The sequence below is a fragment of the Macrobrachium rosenbergii genome, chromosome 2 (genome assembly GCF_040412425.1).
Source record: "Macrobrachium rosenbergii isolate ZJJX-2024 chromosome 2, ASM4041242v1, whole genome shotgun sequence".
Classification (NCBI taxonomy): domain Eukaryota; kingdom Metazoa; phylum Arthropoda; class Malacostraca; order Decapoda; family Palaemonidae; genus Macrobrachium; species Macrobrachium rosenbergii.
Genome location: NC_089742.1, coordinates 40,990,513 through 41,003,012, shown reverse-complemented (window position 1 = coordinate 41,003,012; position 12,500 = coordinate 40,990,513). Strand labels below are relative to the sequence as shown.

At 36.2% G+C, this 12,500-nt stretch overlaps 2 protein-coding genes across 18 annotated transcripts in view; one reads left to right on the top strand and one right to left on the bottom strand.

Annotated features, from left to right (window-relative positions):
- Positions 1-12,500, bottom strand: part of LOC136845769 (mucin-2-like) — a 1,649,806-nt gene that overhangs the window by 1,177,305 nt on the left and 460,001 nt on the right. The gene's annotated exons all lie outside the window — the stretch shown is intronic.
- The window catches only part of LOC136842869 (anti-sigma-I factor RsgI2-like), a 68,108-nt gene that overhangs the window by 8,716 nt on the left and 46,892 nt on the right, over positions 1-12,500 (top strand). The window lies entirely within an intron of this gene.

Sequence of the window (12,500 nt, the reverse complement as noted above, 5' to 3'; positions counted from 1 at the left end):
ATGCAAAAATGTGACTTCTTCAACAGATAACACATTTTCAGGATCTTTGAGGAAAGGAAATACTTCACCAGTAAGCACAGTTTCTCTGAAGTATTCGCCATTCCATGACTGTCCTTTTTCTTTGATGATCCACATTAACCATTTGGCTGTGAAACAGAGAAAAATTCCCAAACATTCAGGAAGTTTCACAACTTGGCAATAGCGCACGTCATTGCAGATATCATCCAACTTTGCAGCCCAAATGATGTCATTTTTATGACCTGGCTTCCTGACTGTGAAGAATTCATCTGATGCAGCAACATGGAGAAAGTCAGCTTCATCCCAATCTTTAAGAAATGAACCATAAAACCATGCACGGTCTTCTCTCTGTTGCTGAGTGATGTTGGGCTTGCTGATAACATGAAATGGCTTGATACCAGATTTTTTCAACTCACGATATACAGCACTATAACTTCTCTTCTTTCCCCTTATTGTTTCTAGTTCAAGCACCAATATACGTAAAGACTTTCTTGGTCTACCCACTGCCTCAGCTATGATGTCTTTTGACTCCTGAGAAAAAACTTCAGGCCTTCCAAGATGCTCACAATTTTTGCGATGATAGTCATATGGATTTTTGTTCCAGTTTCTTTTAACAAAGGATTCATCTCTTTTAATGTATTTAGCTATCCAGGAACGTGAAATGAAAGATGTGCCAGCACCCTTGGCCTCTCTGAAGGTTACAGCCTGGATTCAGTCAATCCATCTGATTTCCTGCGAGTCGTTAGCCATGGCTGTATCTAACACCATCACTCAGTCTGAAAATACAAGAAATGTAAAATGAAAAATAGCTTAATAGAAACTTAAAATAATGTACTTGGAGATATGCTACAGCAGAAAACTTCATAACTTTCCATTGTTCTGTGGAGGGGGGGTCTCTAATTTCGAAACACCCGGTATATATATACACATATACGGATGATGATCTCTTTCTCTCTTTCTAACAAAATATATATATATATATATATATATATATATATATATATATATATATATTTATTTATATATATATATATATATATATATATATATATAAAACATCTGTGTATGTATATGTATACACACCTGTGCACGTACTTGTATACACGGATTATTAAGAGAGATGGCATTGATCTACTTTAAATAATTCTACTATATTTATGCCGACTCTGCCATAAAACGACTAAATTTTAAGCAGAAAAATTAATCACCAAAACGTAATGAACACGATCATCTACACACTTGGATACGCATGCCAGTTGCATGTGAAAATAAACAGACAAATAAATAGTCCACGAAGATCCAGGCCAATATGTTCAAGTCAGACATGACAGACGTCCTTTCAATTTCCTGAGCTTGACGTGTGTTGCAAGCTAAGACGTCAAATGTTTTTCAACTCTGTTGCATAAACTAAAATGCTTTTCTAGCTTTTTTCAATGACGATAACTAAATAAATCGCCTGTTCAAAGAGTGTTGCTGTATGTGAATGCGTGCAAACTCATATGACCTATTACATAATTATATCTGTAAATTTACATCGAGAAATTACTTTCAACTAAAAGATTTGTTTCTTCCCACAAATTATGTAGAATTTCAATCCACGAAACTTCATTAATATTTAAGGAAGAGGTCAATTTTACAGGAAAATCTAAGTGCAATCAGTCAATGCAAAATTGTGATAGCAAAAGTAAGAAAAAAAATTACAAGTTGCTGCCCTAAGAGGATCTCTAATATTAGAATTGTTCAATTTAATTCCAGATACTCTGATCAAACGCAAAAAGCAGCACCACAAAATTCAATGCAATTCTTGCATGAAAGACGCGAAGATAAAACACCTTACAGACAGAACAAACTCGAAATGTATTTTCCGAAACGAAGACAACATTAACAATAATCGTTTCTTCCCCCTTTTTGCCCTTTTGGAGGAAGCACAAGCATGACAAAAGACGAGGCAGCCTTTTGACTTCAATGCGAAAATGTACTCAGCTGATTGCAAAGTCTGGGGAAGACAGGCAAGTCAAAAGAAAACGAAGAAAAAGAAAGAAAGAATCTTTTGTGATAAAAAAAAGACTCCACAAATCAAATTAATTTACCTTTATTTATTTCTTATTTATTATTCGTTTTGCTACCAGTTCACATAACGATAATCAATTCTGTGTAAAACTGCTCAGCAAATTAATGGGTTTCAACACCTGTTCTACCTGAATGAGTATGAGAATAATAATAATAATAATAATAATAATAATAATAATAATAATAATAATAATAAAGTAAAACATAAAACCTGGAACCGAACACTCAAATCGGGAACAGCAAATGCATTTCTGTAACAGAATGGCGCAGCATCCAATGCCCTCTAAGAACCCCGCTTCGACGCTTCTATCATCCAGACCACGACCCCAAAAGAGCAGTCCGCCTCCATACACTAAACGAGATTCCAGCCCCGTTCCAGGACAGGCGGAAAAGGCCCGAAGGGAGGGGCGACGCACGGTCCGTAGTCCCTAAGCGAAACGAGAGACAGACTTTATATACCAGATTTGAAGGTCCGTTCTCAGAAGGCAGTGATATTGTTGTATTCAAGGCGACCAGTCGGATCTTCCAGCTAGATCTTGCGGGCCTCCCAATCCACTTTCCCGAAAATTATGGAATGGCCCGAGTTCATTGTGCAAACTTGAAGCGTCCTGGCACGCTTAAACCTCTACTCCCAACTTTCCAACTATGGTCGGACCTCCCTAAAAGGCACCCCCAGTGAGGTGGGGGCTGCGGAAGAAGAATAAGAAGAAAGGGGAAAAAGAAGGAGAGGGGTGGGGTGGGGTGAGGTCGGGGATCGGAGAACAGTAGTAGGCACAGGGGATCAAGGAAGGTACAGACGTGAGAAAAGTGAAAACTCCAAAGAAGATGATTAGAGACAAACGAACAGTGGCAAAACATGAAGAGAGAGAGAGAGAGAGAGAGAGAGAGAGAGATAGCCAACTCGGCAATGTAATCTAAAAACAAATTGGAAGCCGTTTGAGGCAGAGAGGTTGAATAAAAATTTTTATCAGAACCAAACTACAATTTTATTTTCTAGGAACAATAATGGAAAAAAATTTAGATTAAAGAATTTGGTAAAAAAAAAATTAATGCCTTAATTTTCATGGAAAATTGTTGGTAAATATCTAAGAGAGAGAGAGAGAGAGAGAGAGAGAGAGAGAGAGAGAGAGAGAGAGAGAGGAGAGACAGCCAAAGCACACGCACATGTATAGGTGTGTGTGTGTGTGTTTTTAACAATTCATAAACAAAGATTACTAGTAATTTTCCTGGTTTTACTCTGTTTATTATCATTTCCAAGATGTCTCAACTGGCATTTTACCTCTGGTCTCATCAGACTTTTTTTGAATTAACCTGAATAAAAAATATCTGAAATACATGTTAATGAGATTCCCTGCATGCTCCAAGATGTCTAAATTTTCCAGAGCTCCCAAATCTTAAATCACATGAATAACTTGAACTGACGTCCTGGAAATTCTTGAAAGCTCCTGAAGTTCTTAGCATTCTCTCAGCTCCAGCATTGAGTCTTCTCTCTCTCTCTCTCTCTCTCTCTCTCTCTCTCTCTCTCTCTCTCTCTCTCTCTCTCTCTCTCTCAAAGAAACGCATGAACGGGGAAAGAAAAACTGGCTCTTCCTCTATTCTTCTGGGAAACACTGAGACTTCCATCTCCTTCCTTGGAACTTGTTATCTTGGGACCTCTGCTTCCTTCAAGTCCCGAGGAGAAACTCACTATCTGCCCCAATAAACAAAATCTTACGTCCACCAGAGAGCGCCCGAGAGTACCAGCAAAGGCAATTTCAGTCATTTATCTACAGCGATGTCGAAATAAATTACCCGAGATGAACTCGTTAAGCAGGATCTTCTGACAAGAATTTTCTACTTCGTTCAAGTTCTGGCTGGCTAATCGTATTACTCACGGAGCAGAACCTAGGCCGTGGTATTTCTCTACTGGTATTCCTTTGCCTAACCGTAACATTTCAACATTGTAAGTCTTTGGTGTTCGTAAACAATTATCCTATAACTTATCCTTGACTATTACATTCAACCATGCATCTCCCTCCTTCTTCTGGGACCCGTTTTGAATTATAACATTCGACCCTTTATCTCCTCCTGCAACCATCTCTGAATCACAACACTGCCATGTACCCTTACTGATGCATCTTCTTTTCCTGCAATATTTCCAAATTTTAATATTATACCTTTTACCTCTTGCATACTCTCAACATCTTTTATAGTGACCCTCTAAGATCTTAACCTCTTATCCTAAATTATCTTCTTGATAATAACCTATACATGGATATATGTCTCTGAACATATCGTCGATTACTGTATTGCTTGATAATAAATTCCTGCGCAGTAAATTCTCTCTGGCCGTAATATTTGCGCTTTAACTCTTTCAGCTGACACAGGAACCTCTCTTGATTACCAGTGCAACCGAACAATAGCACCAATTAACCGACAAATAAGATCCCTACCTTCAAATCCACAAACTTTATAAATTTAGAACCCAACCCAAAAAAAAAAAAAAAAAACTAAACAAACAATTAGCTTGTAATTAGCATGACTGAAAATGAACGACTCTACTTCGATCACAGATCAAAAGGAGGCCGCCACCGTCCGGGTTATAATCGTGGCCTTTGATCTTCCTAATGATAGTGTCCAGCTGGACAATGCTCCCCGCTTTGATGATAATGACATCAAATGGGGGAACTTGTTGCTAAAACATACAGTTTTATGACGAGGGATGCTGCCTAGAAACGCCCTCTCTCTCTCTCTCTCTCTCTCTCTCTCTCTCTCTCTCTCTCTCTCTCTCTCTCTCTCTCTCTTCAGACGTCGTTACCGGAGTGGAGCTGCTTTGTGAACTTTTCTACGAGTCTTTTTGTTCTACTGAATGAAAATGCCAAAAAAATCTTCAAAGGATACCTTTTTTTTTCCTTTCGATTAACGAAATTGATTGGTTTTAAGGCGTACAGATGAATATAAGACGAAAAAAATTAGTAGTTTGATAACCGGTCGGTTTTTCTACAAAGACTTTAGGTGCATAATTTCAGGTACGCAACAAAAGCAAAGCCAGCTGATGGAGAGATTCCTGTCTAGGTTTTAAGGAGTAAACGTCCAAACGCTAATAAAAATATATAAATAAAAGTTATTTATTATTTTTCCTAACTTGCCACTCAGCTAATTACGTGCACATGCTGCAAAAACACCTTCAATTAGTTAAGAATAGCTTTTAGTAATAGGAGTCTGCGTCAGAGATTTAAAACGATTACTGAGGGGCAATATGTCTGATAACCTACCAGACAGGCTATTAACACCCACTCAGACAGAATTACATTTTGTGAAAGCAAAAGAACTGAAGGAAAGGTTTGGAATGACTGAACTTCTGGCTTCCCACACAAAAGAGCACAATTATATAAAACATAATCATTGAAGAGCTTTGAAGTTATGTCTGCTGAGAACAAGAGACCTGTAAAAATATTTTTATCAAAGTGAAATGCAAACAACACGTAATAATTTGTCAAACTTTTATTACATTAAACTATAGTCAGAATGTTGCCTATGATCGTATATACTGTATATACTATATACTATATATATATATATATATATATATATATATATATATATATATAGAGAGAGAGAGAGAGAGAGAGAGAGAGAGATATATATATATATATATATATATATATATATATATATAGAGAAGAGAGAGAGAGAGAGAGAGAGAGAGAGAAGAGAGAGAGAGAGAGAGAGAGAGAGAGAGAGAGAGAGAAAGTTTTTCTTAGCACAACAAACGTTTGTGTTTTATAAAGTAAATAATAATAATAATAATAATAATAATAATAATAATAATAATAATAATAATAATAAATTAACCATAGTAGCTTTTAGCTAAATATGAAAATATAGTTTAAGTATATAGTGCATACAATGAACAGAGATATTTAAAACAACTGGTTCTAATATTTCCAAACACACTTCACACAAGGATACAAAACATACCTCTTTCCCATCCCAATAAAACGAACGCAAAAACAGAAACGTAAAATAAAAGACAAAACGTAAAAACAAAAGGAAAAAAAATCTTCCCCGGCAGACGGCTGTAAGAATAACATACGCCTGCTACCGCTCCACATATTCCGTTTTGAAAGGCCGCCATTCTTCAAGCAATCGGAAAGCGATTCGTTGCGTGGTTAAAGGGATTCGACAATATTCCCATTCGACGAGAGAGGCAGTTTCTGGTGTATCTTTGCCATGAACGATCAACCTGATTGCCTGTGCTATGGATGATGCCGGGCGATGTTCTTGGGAAGGTGGTGGAGGAGAAGGAAAAGAAGAAGACGGAGTAGAAGAAAGGAATGCTGCTGAAGAAGGAAAAGATTTAGGAGAGGATGAAAAAGAAGGAGAACAAAAAGAATAAGCGACCGCCAGGTGAACTTCGAAATCCTCCCTTGTTTTTAGTTATAAATCTCTTTTTTGTGGAGATAAGACCGAGATGCGCTTTAACTGCTTATGTTCTAAAGCCTTGAGCGGTTTATTTTTAAAACGCCCTGCGCTGATCTTTGGTTACTGAACATATATTTGAGCCGACATTTACTTTAGAAGGAATCCGAACCGCTCGTTAGTTACTGGAACAAGGTTCGACCAGCTCAAACTGGGTCATGACAAGAAAAGCAGGATTTAATGGACCACCTTTATCAGATGATAAGAAATCTACAGAAGCATTCAGGGAGTGAGTGCTCTCTGGGATTCATCAGACAGGTTGACTCTGTGGGACTACAGACCCTGACAGGCAGGCCAAGAAGTGGTAGGGGGACATTAAGACTACTGGATATCGAAAGTAGTGACCAAATACAGTATATATATATATATATATATATATATATATATATATATATATATATATATGTATATATATATATATATATATATATATATATATATATATATATATATATATACTATCTACACATTAGTCGACACTAACTTTTTCATATCAGAAATTTGAATAAAATCATTTGTCACATCTTTATTACAGCACATCAAACAATTAAATTTATTTTCTTTTATAATATACTCTTTAGAATGTCAAGGCTGAGTTATCAGTTTTTGGACTAAAGCGTTCAAATACATGACAAAGAAAATACTGTTTTCTTACATTATACTATATTACTGGTATGTATCAAACTAATAAAATTTATATCACTGTCATAAGAATAAAAATAGTATATATTATCATTATTATTATTATTATTATTATTATATTATTATTATTATTATTATTATTATATCACTGCCATAGGAATAAAAATAGTATATATTATTATTATTATTATTATTATTATTATTATTATTATTATTATATCACATTATTATTATGCCATAGGAATAAAAATAGTATATTATTATTATTATTATTATTATTATTATTATTATTATTATTATTTTAAGAAACTGGATCTATCAGCTTGATATGTTCCCACCACATCGTTTCCTTCACCACTGGCGGCAAAAAAAAAAATTGACGAAAAATACACAATTCACAAAAAAAGTTAAAAGTATATTTAAACAAGAAGACTGATCATATCATCTCAGTTAAGGTTTTCCATTACATTAAATTTCTTGGAAAGAGACCATACTTTCCTCAAAGTGACTGAAGAAAATGCAGTAAAATAAAAACGCTCATTAGAACACTTTTTCTAACACAAAAAAAAGATCAAACAAAATCTCACAAAGAATCTTTTGGTTAATAAAAGTTTTATCCATCGTTATAACAATTACTTTTGCCTGTGATGCTTTACAAACAAGGTCAACTGTTAATTAGTATAACTGAAACTTCGACTAATATTTCTACATATAAAAACCCATTAAAATGATAATTACGATGAGAGAGAGAGAGAGAGAGAGAGAGAGAGAGAGAGGGGTTAAATGTAAGGAGGAGGAGAGGTTAAATGTAAGGAAGGGAGACAAAAATTTGGAAAACATACATTTAAGCAAAAAATGTTACTAGAAGAGAGAGAGAGAGAGAGAGAGAGAGAGAGAGAGAGAGAGAGAGAGAGAGAGAGAGAGAGCTAAATGTCAGGAAGAGCAGACAAAAATTTGGGAAAAAACAAATTCAGAAGAGATGTCATCTAAGAGAGAGAGAGAGGAGAGAGAGAGAGAGAGAGAGAGAGAGAGAGAGAGAGAGACGTGTTAAATGTAAGAAAAAGGAGATAAAAATGTGGAAAAAATAAAAATATTTAAGCAAGAAATGTTATCTAAAGAGAGAGAGAGAGAGAGAGAGAGAGAGAGAGAGAGAGACGTGTTAAATGTCAGGAACTGGAGATAAAACTTGGATAAAATAAATATTTTTAAGCAAAAAATGTTATATAACGAGAGAGAGAGAGAGAGAGACAGAGAGAGAGAGATTGCCACACAGTAACACATGGGTAGATGACTTTTCTCTGAATAAAAAGCTAAAAAAAAAAAAAAAAAAATTTAGAGTATCTTCCTTTGACAACGTCCAATTAGCGCGAAGTTTTCTAGTCCTCCTGACTCTTATATCCTAAAGGGTCTTGTCCTACCCATGTCCTATAATTAAGTTAGAGCGGCTTAGCCTAACCTATGACAGCACCTGGCAGGAAAGTCCAAGTCACTGCTGTTGCTTTTGCCATGAGAGTTTATGCAATTGAGCCCCAGAAATATGATCGTTAACAAGTTTTGAATGTGGTGGTGGTGGCGTGTTTAGATTAATTAAGCCGGCCTTATGGCAGCATGGGCCGCAGGAGAGGTTACGAAAGAAGGGGTTAACATATCTTTTAGAAAATTTAGTGATGGAAGAATCCCTTACCAAAAACTTAGCGAATTAGCCACCACAGTGCAAAGTAATTAAACCGAAAAGCATGGCAATAAAACTTATTATAAAGAAATAATGACACTCAGTGTAACTAGCATATTCTGTATACCACACAGCAAAGCAGTAACTGGAAAAGCATGGCAACAGAACGCATTACTACAAAGAAACAATGTCATTCTGTGCATCATTTTATGTTGAGATATCAGAACAAGTGCTAGTTACAATGTTGTTTGCTGTTGTTTTAGATTAAGCCAGCATACTGCTGGTTTAATCTAAAACAATAACAATCAAGAGTGTAACTAGCACGGTTCTGATATTTCAACATAAAATAGAAAAATACACATCAAAGCTAGGATTTGGAAGCGGAAGGAGATAAACTTATCTGTTATCATATATATAACAGACCATGACCTTTTCAGCTCTGATATTAAGTCTCTCTCTCTCTCTCTCTCTCTCTCTCTCTCTCTCTCTCTCTCTCTCTCTCTCTCTCTCTTCCATTCTAACAAACCATCATCGGTCACACGCTACGCATATTTTTCTTGAATATATCTTGCCTGAGACCACTCCTAAATCATGGTACTCAGCAAATCTAAACAAAACACCCTACATCCGAACGAAAAAGAATGCAAGATCCTTGTGATGTATGATGCGACTCGACGTCAAGCAATTCTATAAAATCAACGATAAACTGGCGACAATCTATCAGACACACGGCATGCATTCTACCAATGAACACAAATAATCTATCAGACACACGGCATGCATTCTACCAATGAACACAAATAATCCTATCAGACACGGCATGCATTCTACCAATGAACACAAATAATCTATCAGACACACGGCATGCATTCTACCAATGAACACAAATAATCTATCAGACACACGGCATGCATTCTACCAATGAACACAAATAATCTATCAGACACACGGCATGCATTCTACTAATGAACACAAATAATCTATCAGACACACGGCATGCATTCTACCAACGAACACAAATAATCTATCAGACACACGGCATGCATTCTACCAACGAACACAAATAATCTATCAGACACACGGCATACATTCTACCAATGAACACAAATAATCTATCAGACACACGGCATGCATTCTACCAATGAACACAAATAATCTATCAGACACACGGCATGCAATCTACCAATGAACACAAATAATCCATCAGACTCACGGCATGCATTCTACCAATGAACACAAATAATCTATCAGACACACGGCATGCATTCTACCAATGAACACAAATAATCTATCAGACACACGGCATGCAATCTACCAATGAACACAAATAATCCATCAGACTCACGGCATGCATTCTACCAAGGAACACAAATATTTGGGAAGATATAGGTCATAAACGTTTCCATTGAAAGATTTCCCTAACTGACAAAGTTAAAAAGGGAAAGGGAAATTATAAATGAAGTAACTTAAAAGAATAATTTTTAAGTTTTTTGGCTTTCTGAGGAAATGCGACTGCTTCGTTTTGTATCTTTCATTTTCGAGAACGTTCTAATTATGTATAGGAGTGAAAAACCTGTAGCTTGATAAGGTCCAAGAAAAACACAGATGCAATAGACACGCAAACAAACACATACAAACACACATATAAACATATATATATATATATATATATATATATATATATATATATATATATATATATATATATATATATATATATATATATATATATATATATATATGTATATATATGCTCTGGCTGCCTATCTTCAGGACGAAAATATAGACCTAAGCTAATGACTGCAGGAAACACTAAATATCGGAATTAACTTGAGAAACACGATTTAACCGTGATCATCAACCGCTCGAATGCTGAAAATAAGAGAGAGAGAGAGAGAGAGAGAGAGAGAGAGAGAGAGAGAGTTGTAAGTTCTTTTAATGTGGAGAAATGATACTAACAAACAAACAAACACACACACCATTCTCCTTGATCGGATCATTTAGGACCAATGCCATCACCATCCCCTCCTGCAGTTCCAGAGGCCCCCAATGGAATTCGATCATGATGTCAACCACACGTCACAACACGTCTCCCATTCCCAACCCCCAAACCTGAGTGATGGGGGGGGGGGGCACAGGCGGACACTCACTGTCTGGTCTAACTAGGGGAAGTGGGTGAATGCTGGGCTATTCAATGGGAGTAAATTCCCCAAAATGCAATTGATTTAGTAGAATTCCGGAAATCCGCGCTATATGAAACATAAATAAATAAATAAATAAATAAATAAATAAATATCAATATAAAGGGTTCTTACAACAATCAATAATGAGGTAAAAGTGTTTGAACAATCTCATATTTAGGTGCAAATATACACACACTCATGTTCTGTATAGGACAAAAAGACTTCAGTACAATCCCTGAATCGTGTTAAAAGTAATTTCATTACCATTAAAGTTTAACTTTCAAATGAGAGAGAGAGAGAGAGAGAGAGAGAGAGAGAGAGAGGGTTTGATGAATATATAATGAGAGGTTCCTCTCAGAAGCCTCTTGATTTTCATACTTTTACCCGAGAGAGAGATGAGAGAGATTAATGAGAGAAGTAAAATTAAATGGCACCAGATGGACCAATTAAAAATGAATCAGGTATAAATTAAATGGCACCACATGGACCAATTAAAAATGAATCAGGTATATCTTGGAGAGCGCAGAGAAAATAAAAAGACGTTGTTGACGTCGCTCCTTTCCCTTAGTTAGCTATGAAAGGGCATAACGTCTCCTCTCTCTCTCTCTCTCTCTCTCTCTCTCTCTCTCTCTCTCTCTCTCTCTCTCCCCATGATGCCTGATGATACGGCGGTATTTATCCGGCCGATTTCACCCATGGGCGACCCCTCTGCACGTCGGATGGGTTTCATTAGAAAGCAATCAATCCCGCAAATGGAATTCTCATTAACGCCATTACTGCCGTTTCTAATGTTGCAACATGGATAATGATGAAGGACTATATTTAATCATTTTACAAAGGGAGGAACGCAGGGACGTGGGAAACGAAACGTTCCTTCTGTAAATAACAAGATACTACAGAGGGACTTGGCAAAAGTCTGTATGCGGTATGACACAAGAGTTGTTTTTTATTTTTATTTTTTTTTACAAGGCGGTTTTAGTCAACAGCGTTTCTGTGTCGAAGTACTCGTGGGTTATTGATCGGTTTGATAGCAAAGTTTTTCGCAATAACTACAAGGGTCACCAACAACCTTGTATGGAAGTACATGAATCTATTTCCTGGATGTATAGGTCTGTAGAAGGCTCACACCATAACTGACAGAACGGCCATTATGGGTAGAAAGTAATGAAAGTTTATTGACTCTTACTGTGCGTTAACTGATTAGCGATCGACCTGAGTGCATAAGTAAAATTACCATTCTTTCCTTTTAATTACATCCTGATCAATTAACTAGGGTATCTTTGTCGTTAACTGTGGGAGCTGGGTCATCTCTGGTGCTGGACTTTTAACTGAAACAACTTATCAAATAAGAATAAAATACCATGAAATTGGTGTGACCTTGAAAGTCACCATATGACTCTAGATACAAGGTTACACTGTGTTTAACCTGATACTAAAAAACCTACCTAAATCTA